The sequence below is a fragment of the Oryctolagus cuniculus genome, chromosome 9, assembly GCF_964237555.1.
Source record: "Oryctolagus cuniculus chromosome 9, mOryCun1.1, whole genome shotgun sequence".
Taxonomy (NCBI): domain Eukaryota; kingdom Metazoa; phylum Chordata; class Mammalia; order Lagomorpha; family Leporidae; genus Oryctolagus; species Oryctolagus cuniculus.
Genome location: NC_091440.1, coordinates 78,637,006 through 78,654,262, shown reverse-complemented (window position 1 = coordinate 78,654,262; position 17,257 = coordinate 78,637,006). Strand labels below are relative to the sequence as shown.

Sequence of the window (17,257 nt, the reverse complement as noted above, 5' to 3'; positions counted from 1 at the left end):
CTTTTAAAAAGATATTTAGGGGTGGGTGTTAAGCCACCACTTGGAGTGCCTGCATCCCATATCAAAGTGTCTGAGATTCAGTCCCCACCTCACTTCTGATAGAGCTTCCTGCTAATGTGCACCCTGGGATACAGCAGAAGATGGTTTATGTCCTTGGGCCCTTGCCACCCAAACAAGAGACCAGATGGAGAACCAGGCTCCTGGCTTTGGCCTGGTCTGGCCCTGGTTGTTGTGGGCATTTTGGGAGTGAACCAGTAAATAGAAGATGGATCTGTCTCTCTCTGCCTTTCAAATTCATTTTAAAAACCTTCATAGCAATACTCATTATAAAACTACTGATAATGAAATGAAATAAATGGAATCATGAAAAACAAAAAAGATGTTTGTGGGAAGCAACTGGGAACAACTCGGACTAGACTAAGTTACTGGAATTAAGACTTATTCTATGCATCTGCTCTCCCACAATATGGCGCTGAGAAGGGAGAAACAGCTTCTACACAGCTGCTTCCAGTTCAACCAATAAACTGTAGGACCTGCTCCTGATTGGAGGAGAGCAGCGTACTCGGCGTGTGGGTAGCAGAGTTGGGATTGGTGGAAGGACTATAAAGGAGGAGAGAGACAACATGCACCAGGAACATCTATGAGGAACACCTGAGCAGCCCCCGAGAGAGCCGGCCGGCAGTGTGCCGCTCCCCCTCGGAAGTGGGGAAAGTGGCAGGGGGAACCGCCCTTCCACGGAGGTGGAAGGGTAGGTAGCCAACCCGGGAAGAACCAGCAGCAAACCCAGGAAGGGCCGAGCAGACAAAAGAACAGCGCAGGGTCCTGTGTAGTTCCTCCACGAAGAGGGGGAGCGACAGATGTTCAGTAGGGATTTGTTTTTTTTTAACCAGTCTTTTCAAAGAACCAGTTTTTAGACTTTGGTATGTTCACTTTTTAATTTGCTAATTATTTTATATGTATTTTAGCTATATTTCCTTTCTTCTGATTTTCCCTTTGAAATATTTTCCAATATGTAAGATTTAAATTGAATGACAAATCATGCCTTTTTTCCCTTTCTTTGTTTCTCTCTTTTTCCCCCGTCCTTTAGCATTCTCTCTCTCTATCATCGTTGAAAACATTTAAAACTAAAAATTTATATTGCCATCCTATTTTCATCAAAGTCCAGGGTAATTTTTTAATACTCACTGTTTTTTAAATGTTCTGTTGCTGTGTTCAGTCTTAAGAGAATGACACTAACTCAGATGAATGGAATTGATAGGATATCTTTGGTAATGAGGGCTTTCTTTAGGATGCAAGAGAAAAATGTAGAGCCTCCCATTGCTCCCTTTGGGTTCTACACCACACATTACCCAGCCATCCAGAAGGAGAAGCTACACTGTAGATTTTTTTGAAGAAAAAAAATCCTTTCTCTCTTTTTGAATGTGTTCCAAAGGAACAAGTCAAATCCTCTGGCTAAGTTCCAAAAAGACATGTCAGCAGCAATGTGACCTGAGTAAGGAAAGGAGTTCAGGGACTGTCTCCAGGCCCTCCACTCCCTTTGCCATCTCCTGTCTCCTGTTACTCACTTTCGCCTGCTCCCCAAGTACTTGGTAGCATTTCCTGTAAGCAACACTTAATTGGGCTCATCCTCAACAAATTAACCCCATAGATTATTTATTCCAGTTAGAATAAGTTCTGTACCAAGTCCTATGTCATTGAATATAGGGTCATTTTAAAATTCTTACATTTCAACCCAATATATTATGAGTGTATCATTCTTAGCCAGCAAATCCAATAATGCTAAATATTTTCTAAAGAAAACAAAAGTGATTTCATATGCTACACTATATCCAAAAGTTTGAAATCTATGCATAGTTTTTTCATAATATGTATTTTCATGAATTTTTAAAGTACCTGCATGTATTCAGTAGTTTTAAAATTTTTTGTTACTACTTTAAATTATCTTACTATTATATAGTCAAATCCTTAGGAAAAATCAAAAAGCAGGGCCAGCATTGTAGTACAGAGGGTTAACCTGCCACCTGTGATGCCAGCAACCCTTATGGGCACCAGTTCAAATCTGGCTGCTCTACTTCCCGTTCAGCTCCCTGCTGTGCCTGGGAAAGTAGCATAAGATGGCCCAAATACTTGGACCCCTGACACCCACTTGGGAGACTCACATGGAGTTCCTGGTTTTTGGCTTTGATCTGGCCATGTCCCAAACTTTGTGGCCAGTTTGGCAATTTAGAGAGTGAACCAGCAGATGGTTCTGATCTTTCTCTCTCTGTCTCTCTCTCTCTCTTTCTCCTCCTGTCTCTCCTTCTGTCTCCCTTTCCCTCCCTCCTTCTCTCCTTCTCTTTCTGAAACTCTGTCTTTCCAACAAATAAATCTTTTTAAAAAAGTAATAATGAGGGTAATTCCCAAGGCTTATATGAACATGGAATTAAAATATAGCTTATTTCCATGCAAAAATTTTTGAAATTTTTCATCCTATTCATTTACCACAAACTTTTGAAGGCCCTTCATATGTCCAATGCCATGTCAAGCTATCCAACTTTAGATTATTATAAAATTATGTCAGATTTGCTTCTGATATTTTTTAGAAAATAAAACATTCCAAATGCAAGTTGTGCCCTACTATAGTTCCAGTCTGTATTTTACAGATAGAGTAGAAACTCCACAGTATTTTACAGATAGAGTAAAACCTGGTGATGTTCTGTTCAGACTATACTCATAAATCCAACAATTCTGCTTCAAGGATGAGTTACATCTATTACGATGACTTTTATCAGAAGGGCAAGCTAATTGCAAAAACACTGAATATAGCCATCTCAAGAAAACATACAGTCAAACTCTGTTTGCCTTGTTTGGTTCTCTTTCCATATCTTAGTTAATAACAAACAGAAATAAAGTACAATCTTTTAAGTGTATTTACACTATAATAAAGATGATTCTTTGAAAATACTTACTTTCAACCATTTCTTTGGAGTGGATAAACTAAGAACAGAAGCAATTTCATAACTTGATTAAAGCTGCAGTTGTAAGTAAATTTGGGTGACAAATATGAATATTTACTGTATTGAGAATAAGGTTAATATTTTTAAACAAGGTTGACAGGAGAAAAATTGTCTTAGTTTGCAAAAAGGAAATTTGTTTCTTTAAGTGAAAATTGAGGTCAGAAGGCCATAGCTCTCCTTGCTCCTACATGACTGAAATGAATTAAATAATACAGGAGTAATGCACTACTGAGCAAACTAATGACAAAATTATATATTACAGCTTGAACAGAATCATTATACATTAGAAATATATATTTTAATAAGAAAATGTAAAATTTTAAGTGCATATCCACTTCAGTTCAATTGTCTTAGGATAGAAAAACCAAGGTCTATTCTCTTGTGTTCATTCAGAAGCTCATGATCATTTTCCAAGGGCATATATTCTGATCTTAATTATGGCATTCTATTTACTGACTGTGATTTCAATGTGATTAAATATTTGTTCTTGGTACAGTAGAAGCAATATCAACCACATGTGCCATATATAGTATTGTTCTATAGAAGAAAAACCCAATTTTGCATTGTACACTTATCTATAGATTCCCCTAAGAGAAATAATAGAAGTAATTTTGTTAATCACGTACTATACCTGGGCACTGTGCTAGGTGCCTTACACCCACTCGAATCCATGACAACACTTTGAGGCAGACATAATTTTCACCATTATATAGATGCGAAAAATGACTCAGAGAGGTAAACAAGTTGAGCAAAGTGGCCAGGCTGAAAGTGACAACTACAATATGCCAGCTCTATGTTTTCAATAGTGACATTTTCAGGAATATATTACAGATATATTAATATTTAATGCAATATTGAATTTTGTGATTCATGACTTTAAAAGAAAGCATGAAGGGACCTCTGTGGACCTCTGATTTTAGTAATCAGAATGAAAAGCACTTTAAGCGTATTCTGTGCATTTATGTATACTCACTCACACATAAGGCATTGTAGTTGGCTCTTGATTTCAGTGTCAATTCCAGCAATTACCCTGTGGGAAATGTTAGTGAAAAACACTAAACAGTATAAAGCATATTTTATTATGTAATCATTTAGTTATATGTAGGCACATGGTGAACAAAGAATTGACCTGCACATATTACATACAGCTTTACTTTGACCAGTACATATAAATTGAACAGATTAATGCTATGATATATACAATGCTGAAATAACCAGCTGATTCATAGAATTTATTTAATTAGAATGTGGTTTCATTATACTTTTTCTCTCTTTAGTCCCTTGTGTCTAGTTATATAAACACAGTCCAAGCTGTCATGTCCTCAGTGGGTTGTATTTATATTTTAATGGCACTTTTCCCCAACATCACAAGAGGTAGAAAATATGTTATAGCTGCATGAAAATACTAGTTTTTTCCAATTACTCTCTTCACACATATTGGTTCTTGGAACAGAGGAAATGAAGTCAGCACTACTGGTACCTACTGATCTTTACAAGAGAATTGTTTTTGAAGATAAGGAATTAGAATACCAATAAATTGAATTGAAAAGCAATGCTAAATTTCCAATATGACATAGTTTATGGAAGGAAAGAGACAGGAGTGGTCCTTCATTTCTTTTCTCTGTGTCCATAGTACCAAAGTAACCTTAAATCTATTTTTCTCTAATAATGACATTTCTACTTTGTTGCATTAATATGAAGTAACATGGATTGCATATATTAGTAGATTCTCTTTTTAATTACTGTGTAGCAATAAAATGTAATTGAAACAATAAGCATTGTTTCTAATCCTAATTCTTTTTCTTCAGGTCCATCCTGTCATGCTGAAAGCGTGAAAGTTATTTTCTGGTGGTGTGATTAGATTGGAGCTGAACTCTCCAGCTGGCAGGCCTGTCTATGACTGGCGGCGGCCTGTCCCCAGTGCTTGTCATTTCCTGACATGCCTGACAGGATGGGGACAGCCGCCCCAGACAGGTTCATTAGATGGTGTTTTCTACAGCTGGGCTAAAAATAAATAAATAAATAAATAAAAAGTCTGTGCTTTGTCAAGGTCCAAGCTGTAGGGGCCCTTCTTGTTGGTTTAAACCAGGGCCTTGTTTTGACAAATTTTGATCTGTGCAGTTTTTAGATTTTCTGACACATTTTTGTTTCCTTCCCCTTTGGCCTGCACTTTGTGCACTCTGCCTTGTTGCTGCTTCAGAATCCTAACAGAGTCTTCCCAAGAGAAAAAGAATCACAGTTATCGAGGACTTCAAAGAAAAAACAGAGCAATACTCCATAAAATAACAGTAGTTCATCTATTTCCATAGTGATCTGCACAATGGGAGGAAAAACAACCCTGGGACTTGCGATAAGCCAATTACAAGAAAGGTTAAGGGTTTTTATAGTACCAGAAACATGCCAACTACATGATAACATAGGATCATTACCAGCAGTCTGCACTGTCAAATACACTGCTCTTTAGAATGCCAGCAATTTTAGCTATCTTCATTCTTGGGCTTTTAGGAAAGTTTTCTGCCTGTGTGGATAGGCTTTGGTGTCAGGAAGAGAAATCACAGAAAATTATAGTAAACTTACTAATTAAAAACCAGGAATAAATTTCAAAATCAAACTTAGAAATATGTTTCTCTATCTTTAATGATAAGGTCCCTTTCAGGTTAACTAGATTTGCCCCAAGCTGGTGTATGTGTGCACGTAAAGTCAGGATTCATCATTGTCAACCCCAAATTTAATCCTTTCAAGCTAGTGTTGGAAAGGGAAGAAATCTTTAGCCCAAGAGTTATTCTTCCTGTGTTTCAAGCACCTGCAATTAAAAACTAGCTGTTGCTGTTTTTACATTGTAGACTTGCTAACCATAATCTTTCTATGATCATACTAGGTGATAGCTGCTTTCATTGGGAAAAACATTAGATCTTAATTTTCAATAAAAGAATATGTCCAGATAGAAAACATTTGACCATATATGTTTAAATAATCTCGGCATTATTATCAGCTAAATTAGATACAAAATGTAATAATGTGAGTGTCTCATGTGCTTTCTCATTGGTGTAATAAACAGTGTTGCTAAAAATAAATCAAGTTCCTCATTCACAGAAACCCTAGCTTTACCTTTCCTTTGTATTGTTAGTTTCTCTGCTGCTTTAGTTCCCCGTCTCTATGACAACTGTTTAAATTGGGATGGGCAACTGTCATCTGGAGTATTACTGAGAGAAAAGTGTTAGTGAGCACACAGTTCCCATAGATAGAGCATTTCAATATAATCCAATTTTAATTGAGCTCTAGAGACTTTGATGTGCTGCAGAAGGTTGGGCGAGAGCTATTCCAGGGAGAAATTAAAGCAGCCAGCAAGGCTTTGCTACTCCACACTGTCACCGTTTAAGTAAGCATTAGCATCAGACTTAAACTGCCCCTATGGAACATCTCACTTCTTTTTTCAGCTTTTCACTGATTTATTTTGCCATATGTAAAAGCAAAGCACTTTCATCTTTTTATATATGTTTTTACACCCATTTGATTAGGCTTGAAAAGCTTGTGCTGGACCTGAGATTCATCTTATCCTGTCTGTTGGACTTTGCTTCAGCGATTCAGAAAAGAGATCGAAAGTAGAGTAGGGATTAGTTTGAAATTGTCAGCTGTCATATATTAAACTTTCCTTTTAATATTGCTTTATGAAAGCTAAAATGTTGAAGGAAGTATAATTTTTAGTTGGCTTGATTTACCATTGAATTTCATCTTAATGTTTAGTTGCTGGGGCACTTATTAAAGGTTAAGATTGTTATTTCAAAATGCATTAAAATATCTTTTTCTCATCAAAGAAAAATACTTTTCAAGGAAAGCTGGTTTAGAGCCACTGAACACAAGCACATCAGTCCTTAGTGGAGAAATCAGTACTCCCTTATTTTTTAATTGGAAGGCAAATTGTTTTTTTAATATTTAAAGAGTCTTTTAGGCATTTTCAAGTATAATGCCCACAATAACAAAAATGACATAAAAAACAAACATTTAATTAAAATCATTAAATAGTCATTATATTATGATTATTATAGTGTACAGTCAAAAATTTTGTTACGGATATAGTCAATAAAGAAATCATTACATATTTATGCCTTACCTGAAATTTCTCATATGTATATATGTATATGGACATCTTTAAAAATAAATTTAAATATATGTTGATAATTGATGTAGAGTTGTAACAATAATTGTAAATTGCTTTGAGTATATGCATTGTCATAGATAACTTTCAGTCCTAGGAGCAGATTTACTGTAAAGCTCAGGAAGCTTCAGAATCAGGGCCCTGTACTGCACATGGCCTTGGGAAGTACAGGAGCTGCCAAGAATTGTAACGGTCTCAGTTCACTAAATTGCCTTAAGAAATCTCAGAGGAAAAGAACTTAATTTCTAAGACTTTATTAATTTCTCAATAAATTAATTTCTAAATAAATATTTATTTACATAAGCATTTTCATTTGTAACTTGCATTTTTTAAAAGTCCTCCTAAATGATATAAGTGACAAGCTTATTCAGTACTTTATTTAAGTCACACCCCTCCCCCCAGCTGATGGACACTTGCTTCCACTGATTTGTTATTATAAGCAATGCTGCAGTGAATAATCAGGTGCATACTTAATCTTGAGTTTGTTGGAATATATCCACAGGATAAATTCCTAGAAATAAAATTGCTGAGTCAAAGGGCATACACACTTCAAATTTTAATAGACACTGCCAAAATTTACTTTATACAACCATGCTATTTTCTACTCCTCACAGCAATATGATGAGTGCCTATCTCCATATATATAGCAAATTTTTTTATTTTTGCCAGTCTGATAGATAAAATGTAATGTCTCCATATAGTTTTAATTCTTTTCCTATGGGTTAGGTTAACATCATTTCAATCATGTAAGAGTCATTTGTACTATGTTTTGTTTGATTTTTTAAAAAGCAAAATTTTACTATCTCAAGGTCTATTGAAGATTACTGATAGGAGATTACTGGAAAGTAGCATGGTTTATCTCATGCCTATATTTTTGTGTGTTAGATATCATATAGATTTATAATATACAAGTGATCTTCAAAAATTCATGGATAATATATCATTTTTAAAAGTATGCATGAATTTCAGAATTTTCAGCAGACTTTTTGAAGTACAATCATATTATGAACATTCTATATATATATATTTATTTTATATATATGAATATCTCACTTTTCTTCCTGCTTCCCACCTAGATTAATTTGTCATTCCTCTATGGAATGCCCTCCAAAATTTTATTGGCATTAGTCTGAAGATATGCATCATTTTAGGTTTAACTGTCTACCCAGTAAGAATCTTTTCACTCTGGCATAAAAAAATTAACTGTTCTCCTACCCCAAATTCTAGCACAATATTACTAAATATAATAGCTAAATATATTAACATGATGTAGTACATTTATAATTTAAAATTATATGCCAGAAGTATCTTATTCTTTATAAATTAGTTTGCCATGTGGCTGTCACTATACTAAACATGTACTAAAATATGCAAATTGGAGAAACTATACTGGAACTCCATGAAATGGCATGCATTGAGTCCTTGCTGTGTACCACAGTCTTTCGCTGAGCACCAGGGGAAACATTCCATGTTAATAGGGGGTTTTGATTGAGCCACAGAAATAACTTCCATATAAAGAGAAATAATATACATACTAAGTTTATAAGAATACTCAAATTCATGAAAGATGGAATTGGAACATGTAAGGGCCAGCATTATAGCACAGTGGATCAAGCCATCGCTTGTGAAGCTGCCATCCCTGTGAATGCTGGTTCGAGTGCTGGCTGCTCCACTTCCAATACAGCTCTCTCTATTGCATCTGGGAAAGCAGAGGAAGATGACCCAAATACATGGTGCCCTACATCCATATCGTTCTCAGAGTTCTAGGCTCTTGGCTTCGGCCTGACCCAGCTCCAGTCATTGGAGCCCTCTGGGGAATGAACCAGCAGATGGAAGCACTCTCTCTGTATCTCCCTATCTCTCTATGTACTTCTGCCTTTCAAATTAATATTTAAAAAATTAAAACAAAAACAATGTAAGTTTACTTTTGTGCAAAAATGTTTTGAAATCTAAGCAGTTTTTTTCATATGTGTATTTAACTTTTTGACGACCTCTCATATGCACAGATTTCTATTTTTTTGCATCCAAATAAACATACTTTTCATTCAGTTTTCACAAACCTTTTGAAATATGCTGGTACTTATTAGTGAATAGCAAAATGCTGATAACAGATTAGGAGGTAGGCTTTGTCACCCAGTAGGTTAAGCTGTCAGCTTGGGACCTCCTCATTCCATATCCAGTGCAAGCTCCTTCACTTCTATTCAGCTTCCCACTGATGCATACTGGAGGGTAACAGATGATTGCTGTTGTTCTTGGTCCCCTGCCACCCACATGGGGAGATGCAGATGGACTTCTAGATCCCTGACTCTGGCCTTTTGTGGGTGTTCGGGGAGTGAACTGGATGGAAGATTTCTCTCCTCTCTCTCTCTCTCACTCGCTCTCTTGCTCTCGCTCTCACTGTGTGTGTGTGTGTGTGTGTGTCAGAGTCTTTCAACTACATGAAAATAAATTTCTTTTTTTTTTGACAGACAGAGTAGATGTTTTAATGTATATTTTATTCACTCATTATCATTCCTTTAAAATAGTTAAGTATAGATAGGTTAATTTTTGGTGGTTGTTAATATATTTCCTTTGCAGAAGTTCATGTTGATGTGGGTGATAAATGACCAGAGAGGTTGCCATATCTGAAGCCTGAACTCAGACCCTTTGTCACAGTATCTGCCTGTAAACATAGATTTAAGAGATGGCAGAGAGCTCCATTCACTATGCCACCACAGCCAGAAACTCCTGCAGCATCTTTCCTTCCTTTCATCTTTCCTTAGCAAAAAGCAAAGTAATGCAAGCGCTGTTAATTCAGTCTTAGAAACATGTCTACTTTTTTCCCCTCCTTTTCCTACCTATGGCAACTGTCTTAGACTTCCTCCACTTCCAGCTCACTTCATTCTGATTTCCAATTTAGTTCCTTTTGTGTCATTCTTGAAACTGCTTCCAGAGTGCTGTTTCCAAAACGCTGGTTTACTTTTACATTAACTGTGCTCCTTCCAGTGCTCTCAATGGTATTATAGTCCTCATTAGAGCTACCATTTATTACAGCTAAGTTTAAAATCACTATCTCAGTTCATCTTTTCTGCAGTAAGTGCTCTGGACAACCTCTTGCTTACAGAAACATGACTTCTTGATAGTGGAAACACCTGAGTCAAGAATATTAAATACAGTAGTTCATTTTGTTCCCATAGCGACCCTGTAAAATATCAGCCTCATAGATAAAAGCGTAAGTAGGAAATCTAAGCTCCATGAAAGCAGGGACCATCCCTGTGTTAGTGACCAGTGTATCCTCATTGCTTGGCAGCTGGGTCTTAGCAGACACTGACTAATTTTTGTTTGATGAACAAATGCTATGTGATGCTAATAACAGCCTTCACCTGAGGACTGAGGACCTGCTCATGATGCCCAAATGAAACAAACAGCAAATCCTCAACAAAGTAGTCTTTTGCTGCAAATAGATAATCTTATAAACGAGGAATATAAAGTAAGCAGAAGAAAAAAACCCATTCTGGAGGCATATGAGAAATGTAGAGGAGACTTTTAGGGGATACATAGCCCTGGAAGTACTACAGTCATGGCATACAAGTAGAGAGGTATCTAAAACCTCTTTGTACTCAATTAGATATGTGTGAAAGACATTCACATACAAGCAAGGGGCATTTACTGAACTGTTTGCAGTTAAACTGAGTTGCATTTCTTGACGAGCTAATTGACATGTAACTTAGATCATTGTGAACAGAAGTAAAAATACCACAGGAAATTCAGTAATTGAATTGTCTGTACTTGAAGCACAAAGGCTTTTTTTTTTTTTTTTTAAGATTAAACTTCAAACCCAGCCTACAGAACACTCAAACCCATCTAATAAGTGGTCTGTAAAAACAAATTCCAGGAAATAACCAGACTTAGGTGAATCAGTGTGAGATGCAGATGCAGGGATTGGATCAGAAAATCTGCACTGGGGAAGGACCTGGGCCAGGACGAGAGCAGGGGCTGCCCTTGTCACCGCTGACTGAGGCTTTTCCCCAGATCTGTGGCGAAGACAGTGAGTTCTTGTATCCACCTGCATATGGAGCACTGCCCTTCAGTCAGCCTCTTGTGTGGCAGATGCAATCAGTCTCATTGTATATATGGCAATGTTATTGGCTTTTTTTAGTGAACTTCCCTAAGCTTCACAACATTTGTCTGTCATTCTCCAAAATCCAGCCACTTCCTCCTACACCATGGCATACAGATACATAAGAAGTTATTTTAGCCCTTCAAAGTAACATCCCATACTCATGATCCATATTAGTAGGAAAAGGGAATGTGCTAAGGGTCACATTCACCCTGCCTTGAGCTGGTAACACAATCGAAAGGACCTCCAAAATGAAAAATTTCCTGCATGAAGGTTGAGTTTCAATCTATTGCTTCACTTGGGAAGAAAGTATAGCTGTGAGAACTTTAAGAGAAAGAAAAACACAATTCTCATAAACCCCAAGGGTGCACCTGTAGTGCTCAGGAATTCTTGGGTTTTCTAGTGAAAATATGCTTTATAAAGTCTGAACTTGTACTTTATGGGAGCATCTTCAATTTGTAACTATCACTGAAATATTATTTAAAACTTGAAAAATGATATACATCCATCTTATCTTCTTGGCCCTTAATGAGCCTAGAGCCTGCTTGGCAGATGCCTGATAAATTGGAAATATCTTGAATAAGCTTTTTGGAGCAATAGACTTTTAATACATAGTAGGAATCTACTAGACAGACAAGCAGGGGAAGATGTTCTAGAGTATTAAATATGGAAATGTGTAAGACCTCTATATTTTTTAAATTCTAATAGGCTTTATTTTTATAGAAAATTGAGCAGATAATACAGAGGGTTGCTATATATGAGTTGGGCTTTTTCTTCCTTCAAAGAAGTGACACATGAAGGTTACATCAGGTAATAAGGCTTTATATTAGGAAGTTTTAGCTGCAAATCACAGATACCCTAAACCAAATGGTTTCATTAAAGAGAAACAGACAGACAGATGATGTATAGGTAGACAGAGCTCTCAGACTCTAGCAAGGCCTCGATTCCAGTGGTCTCCAGGGCTGACTGAGCTGCTTGCAGATGTTTTTAAGATCCCAGGTTCATTGCCCATCTCCACCCTGTCATTCTTAGTTTTTCCTTGTTTTACATCGGTTTTCACACTGGATTTCACTTCCAGAAATCAGTACACACTCAGGAATGTCTCGAGGAAGGAGAACATTTCTTCTTCAGCTCCCTCTTAAAATGGAGAAATTTCTTCAGATCTCATCTATCGCTGGGACTCAAAAAGTACATGGAAGAGAAGTCAGTATCCAAACATAATGAGAGTTAGGTTAACCACAAAGTGCAGAGAAGAAAACTTGTCTCATAATGGTGCTATGAGAATATGTCATAAAAAGAAAATTTTATATAGCCAGGGAAGTCAGGTGAGGAAAAAAAGTGGCGGGGGTGGGGGTGGGGGTGCCAGAGAGGGCAAAAGAGCCAGAGAATGAGTAGAAGTGAACTGGGCAAACAGGGAGGGAAGATATTTCCAGAGAAAGTAGAACATGTGTGTTTGCTCTGTAGCAGAAAACAACACAGTTTTCCCAGGGACTGAAAGGAGGCCAGGGTGTCTGGCGCCAAGAGGTGAAAGTAGTCCCAGGGGCCAGTCCTGTGGCCTAGCAGGCATGTGGCACCAGCATCCCATATGGGCATCAGTTCATGTCTCACTGTTCCACTCGCTTCTGATCCAGCTCCATGCTAATGGGCCTGGGAAAGCAGCAGAAGATGGCCCAAGTACTTAGGCCCCTGCACCCACATGGGAGATCTAGAAGAAGCTTCTGACTCTGGATTGACCCAGTTCCAGCCATATTGTTATTTGGGGAGATCTCTCTCTCTCTGTCTCCCTCTTTCCCACTCTCTTTCTGTAACTCTGACTTTCAAATAAATAAAAAAATCTTAAAAAAAAAAAAAAAAAAAAAAAAAAAAACTAGTCCCTTGTCGCTCCCCCTCTTCGTGGAGGAACGACACTAAGCCCTGCCTAGGCTTCATATCCGAGTCACGGCACCATTATGTCGCTCCCCCTCTTCGTGGAGGAACGACACAGGACCCTGGGCTGTTCTTTCGTCTGCTCGGCCCTCCCCGGGTTTGCTGCTGGTTCTTCCCGGGTTGGCTACTATCCCTTCCACCTCCGTGGAAGGGCAGTTCCCCCTGGCCACATTCCCCACTTCCGCAGGGGAGCGGCACACCGCCGGCCGGCTCTCTGGGGGCTGCACAGGCGTTCCCTCAGATGTTCCCCATAGATGTTCCTGGTGCATGCCGTCTCTCTCCTCCTTTATAATCCTCCTCTGCCAATCCTAACTCGGCTGCCCACACGCCGAGTATGCTGCTCTCCAATCAGGAGCAAGTCCTACAGTTTATTGGTTGAACTGGAGGCAGCTGTGTAGAAGCTGTTTACTTCTCTCCCAGCGCCATATTGTGGGAGAGCAGATGCATAGAATAAGTCTTAATTCCAGTAACTTAGTCCAGTCCGGATTGCTCCCCACAGTCCCTTCACCCATATGGGATACCCAAGAGGAAGCTCCTGTCTCCTGGCTTCAGATAGGCTCAGTTCCAGCCATTGCAGCCATTTGGGGAATGAACTCTCTGTCTCTCCCTCTCTCTGTAACTCTGTATTTCAAATAAATAAAATCAATATTTAAAAAGAATAATATCTCATTTTAAAATACTTGCCACATACCATAGAATATGTGCTTTATATACCTAAACTCTGTTGTGAGTTTCATGAAACTTGGGGATGTAAATTGTTTTGATATTTGAAACTGTAATGAATGGATAAGAATTGTAAGAATTGCAAAGTACACTAGTATTTATATTACATGCAGTTTTCTGCAGGTTAATGTAAAGAAATATTAACTAAAGAAAAGATATTTCAGCCTTTGAATTTTAAAAAATAAGATTTCTTGTTTGATTACATACTTGTTCCTACTTTTGTATGTGTTTTTAAATTCTCATAGTAAAAGGTTTCAAATGCTTTAAAAGATTCCTCTCATAATATAATTAGATCTCCAGTGAAAAGCAATTCTCTTTTATGTCTACTCTGTAAGCTAAGACTGATTTGACTATTAGAACAATAATTACTTTAACTCTTTCCATTAATCCCATTTCACTTTTACCTGTACCTAAAATTTTAATATGAGCTATTTTAGAAAATAAAAAAAGTTTATGCTGACAATTGATAGTACCTGCAAAATCAGCCCCTATTCCAAATTGGTTCAAAGCAAACCTCTAACCCAGAACTCCAAATGATCTGAAATAAAAAGTCTGAAGACTGACATTAAAAAATTGTCATTGTGCAGAATAGTGCTAGAGAAGTGAACATGCTCTGTGTCTAAAGGGAAGCAAATACTAAAAACTGGAAACTGGTTTCTTTCTAGTAGTGTAGGATTCTGGGCTCCCTCCACCTAAATCCTTTCCCTTTCAGAAAGAGCAGCAGAGGGAAAATATATGAATTTTGGAGTATGCCAAATTTGAGGAAATGAGCCAAAGGTGTAATATTTACATGAGTAGGACAAAAATGAAGCAACCTTGCCAATATCATTTTTTAATTTTGAGTATTTTACTATAATTTTGAAAGTATGAGTTTGGAGATGAAGTAGGCACAGAGGACTCCAGCTGCAACTCAGCTTGTTTATAAATTAAATTTGAAAATATTTTCTGATAAAAATTAAGTTCTATGTTCAAGTTTTATAAGGAATACAAAAATAGAAAACAAACTAGTCCCTATCCTTATAAATCTACTAATTTTAAGACGTATATGTAATATGATACATCAATTGAAAGCCACTTGCCATTGGACTAGGGTTTTGGTGCAGCAGGCCAAGCAATTTGCAATGCTTGTATTCCTTATCAAAGCCTCAGCTACTCTGCTCCTGATCCAGCTCCCTGCTAATGGGGCAGCAGATGATGGCTCAAGTACCTGGACCCCTGCCACCCATGTGGGAGACGGATGCAGTTCCTGGTTCCTGGTTTTGGCCTGGCCCAGCTCCAGCTGCTGTGGGCATTTGGGTTTTGAACCAACAGATAGAAGTTCTCTCTTTCTCTCTCTCTCTTTCTCTCTCTCTCTCTCTCTCTCTCTCTCTCTGTTACTCTGCCTTTTAAAACTTTTAAATAAATAAATCTCAAAAATAAAGTACTGGCCACAATGTGAGAGAAACTATTGGAAAAGTGCAAGTAATATTCTTTGAATGACTTCATGGTTTTTCATTGATTATACAATATATACCATTACATAGATTATTAGAAAAGCATCACCATTCTCCCATAAAAAGAAATTCTACTCTTCAGCTGCAACAGTGCCTTTTAAAGTATAAATATTTGTCACAGCAGATTAAGCTGCCTTGCAGTGCTAACATCCCATATCAGAGTGTCCATTCAAATCCTGTCTGCTCCTCTTTGGATTCAGCTTCTTGCTGATGTTCCTGGTGAAGGCAGCAGAAGATGGTCAAGATACTTGGGCCCCTGCAGTCAAGGGTCCCAAGGCTCCTGGCTTTAGCCTGGCCCTGCCCTGGCCTTAGAGACTATTTGGGGAATGAAGCAGCAGGTGAAAAATCTCTTTCTCTCTATCGCTTTCTTTCTTTTCTGCCTTTGTCTTTCAAGTAGTCTTTTTTTTTTTTTTTAAGTGCAAATTTAATCACATTTAGTTACTCCCTTAAAAACTTAGAGTAGTTTAGCACTACTTTTTTTAAAAACTTTTATTTAATGAATATAAATTTCCAAAGTACAGCTTATGGATTACAATGGCTTCCCCCCCCCATAATGTCCCTCCCACCCGCAACCCTCCCCTTTCAAACTCCCTCTCCCCTTCCATTCACATCAAGATTCATTTTCGTTTCTCTTTATATACAGAAGATCAGTTTAGCATACATTAAGTAAAGATTTCAACAGTTTGCTCCCACACAGAAACATAAAGTGAAACATACTGTTTGAGTACTAGTTATAGCATTAAATCACAATGTACAGCAAGCACATCAATGATAGAAATCCTACATGAGGAGTAAGTGCACAGTGATTCCTGTTGTTGACTTAACAAATTGACACTCTTGTTTATGGCATCAGTAATCACCCTAGGCTCTTGTCATGAGCTGCCAAGGCTATGGAAGTCCCCTGAGTTCATTGACTCTGATCATATTTAGACAAGGCCATGGTCAAAGTGGAAGTTCTCTCCTCCCTTCAGAGAATGGTACCTCCTTCTTTGATGGCCCATTCTTTCCACTGGGATCTCACTCGCGGAGATCTTTCATTTAGGTTTTTTTTTTCCCCCCAGAGTGTCTTGGCTTTCCATGCCTGAATTACTCTCATGGGCTTTTCAGCCGGATCCGCATGCCTTAAGGGCTGATTCTGAGGCCAAAGTGCTGTTTAGGACATCTGCTATTCTATGGGTCTTAGCACTACTTTTTTAAAATCTATTATTTTCACCTCTCTTTCTTATATCTGTGTTCAGACAGCCTAGACTGGTTATGCAAGCAACCTGTTTGCCTCTATGATGCTCTTTCTGTTTAGGACACACTTCTTCCCCAACTTGCCCACGTTTGCCCATTATTTGTGATTTTACTCCAGACTGTGAACTCCTAGAGGTCAGGATTCCTCTTTTTATTTGTTTAATTTTTTTTTCATGGAAGAATAGCAATGTGATATAGGAGATGTCTTATCTCTGCATGCTTTTGGTGGGTAAATAGCTTTGTAAAACACATGGTAGGAAGGCAGAGGAAGGAGTTCCATAGCTGCTTCTGCACGCTGACCTGTGGGCACAAAGCAGTCATCAGTCAGAGGTGGTTCTTCACCACTTGTCTGAGAATTCAGACTTCTTCCTGTTGTGGGTTCAACTTTCCTTCAGGAATTTGCATTTCTCTCCATTAAACTGGCAGATGTGGAAAAAGAATAGACAGTCATGTGTGAATGTGAACCTCAAGTTTCTCTTCAATTTTTTGTATCTTGAAAGATCTTGGAAAATGCAATTAGAAGATAAATTTACTTTGGTTAAAAAAATCTGAAATCATTGCAAATGAGAGATTCAAAAAGTTCATAGAGAATGTGTATTATGGAGAAACTATGCACGGATTTTAAAAT

General features: G+C 37.8%; 1 protein-coding gene across 10 annotated transcripts in view; it reads left to right on the top strand.

Moving 5' to 3' along the window:
• Window positions 1-17,257, top strand: part of NBEA (neurobeachin) — a 726,466-nt gene that overhangs the window by 572,203 nt on the left and 137,006 nt on the right. The gene's annotated exons all lie outside the window — the stretch shown is intronic.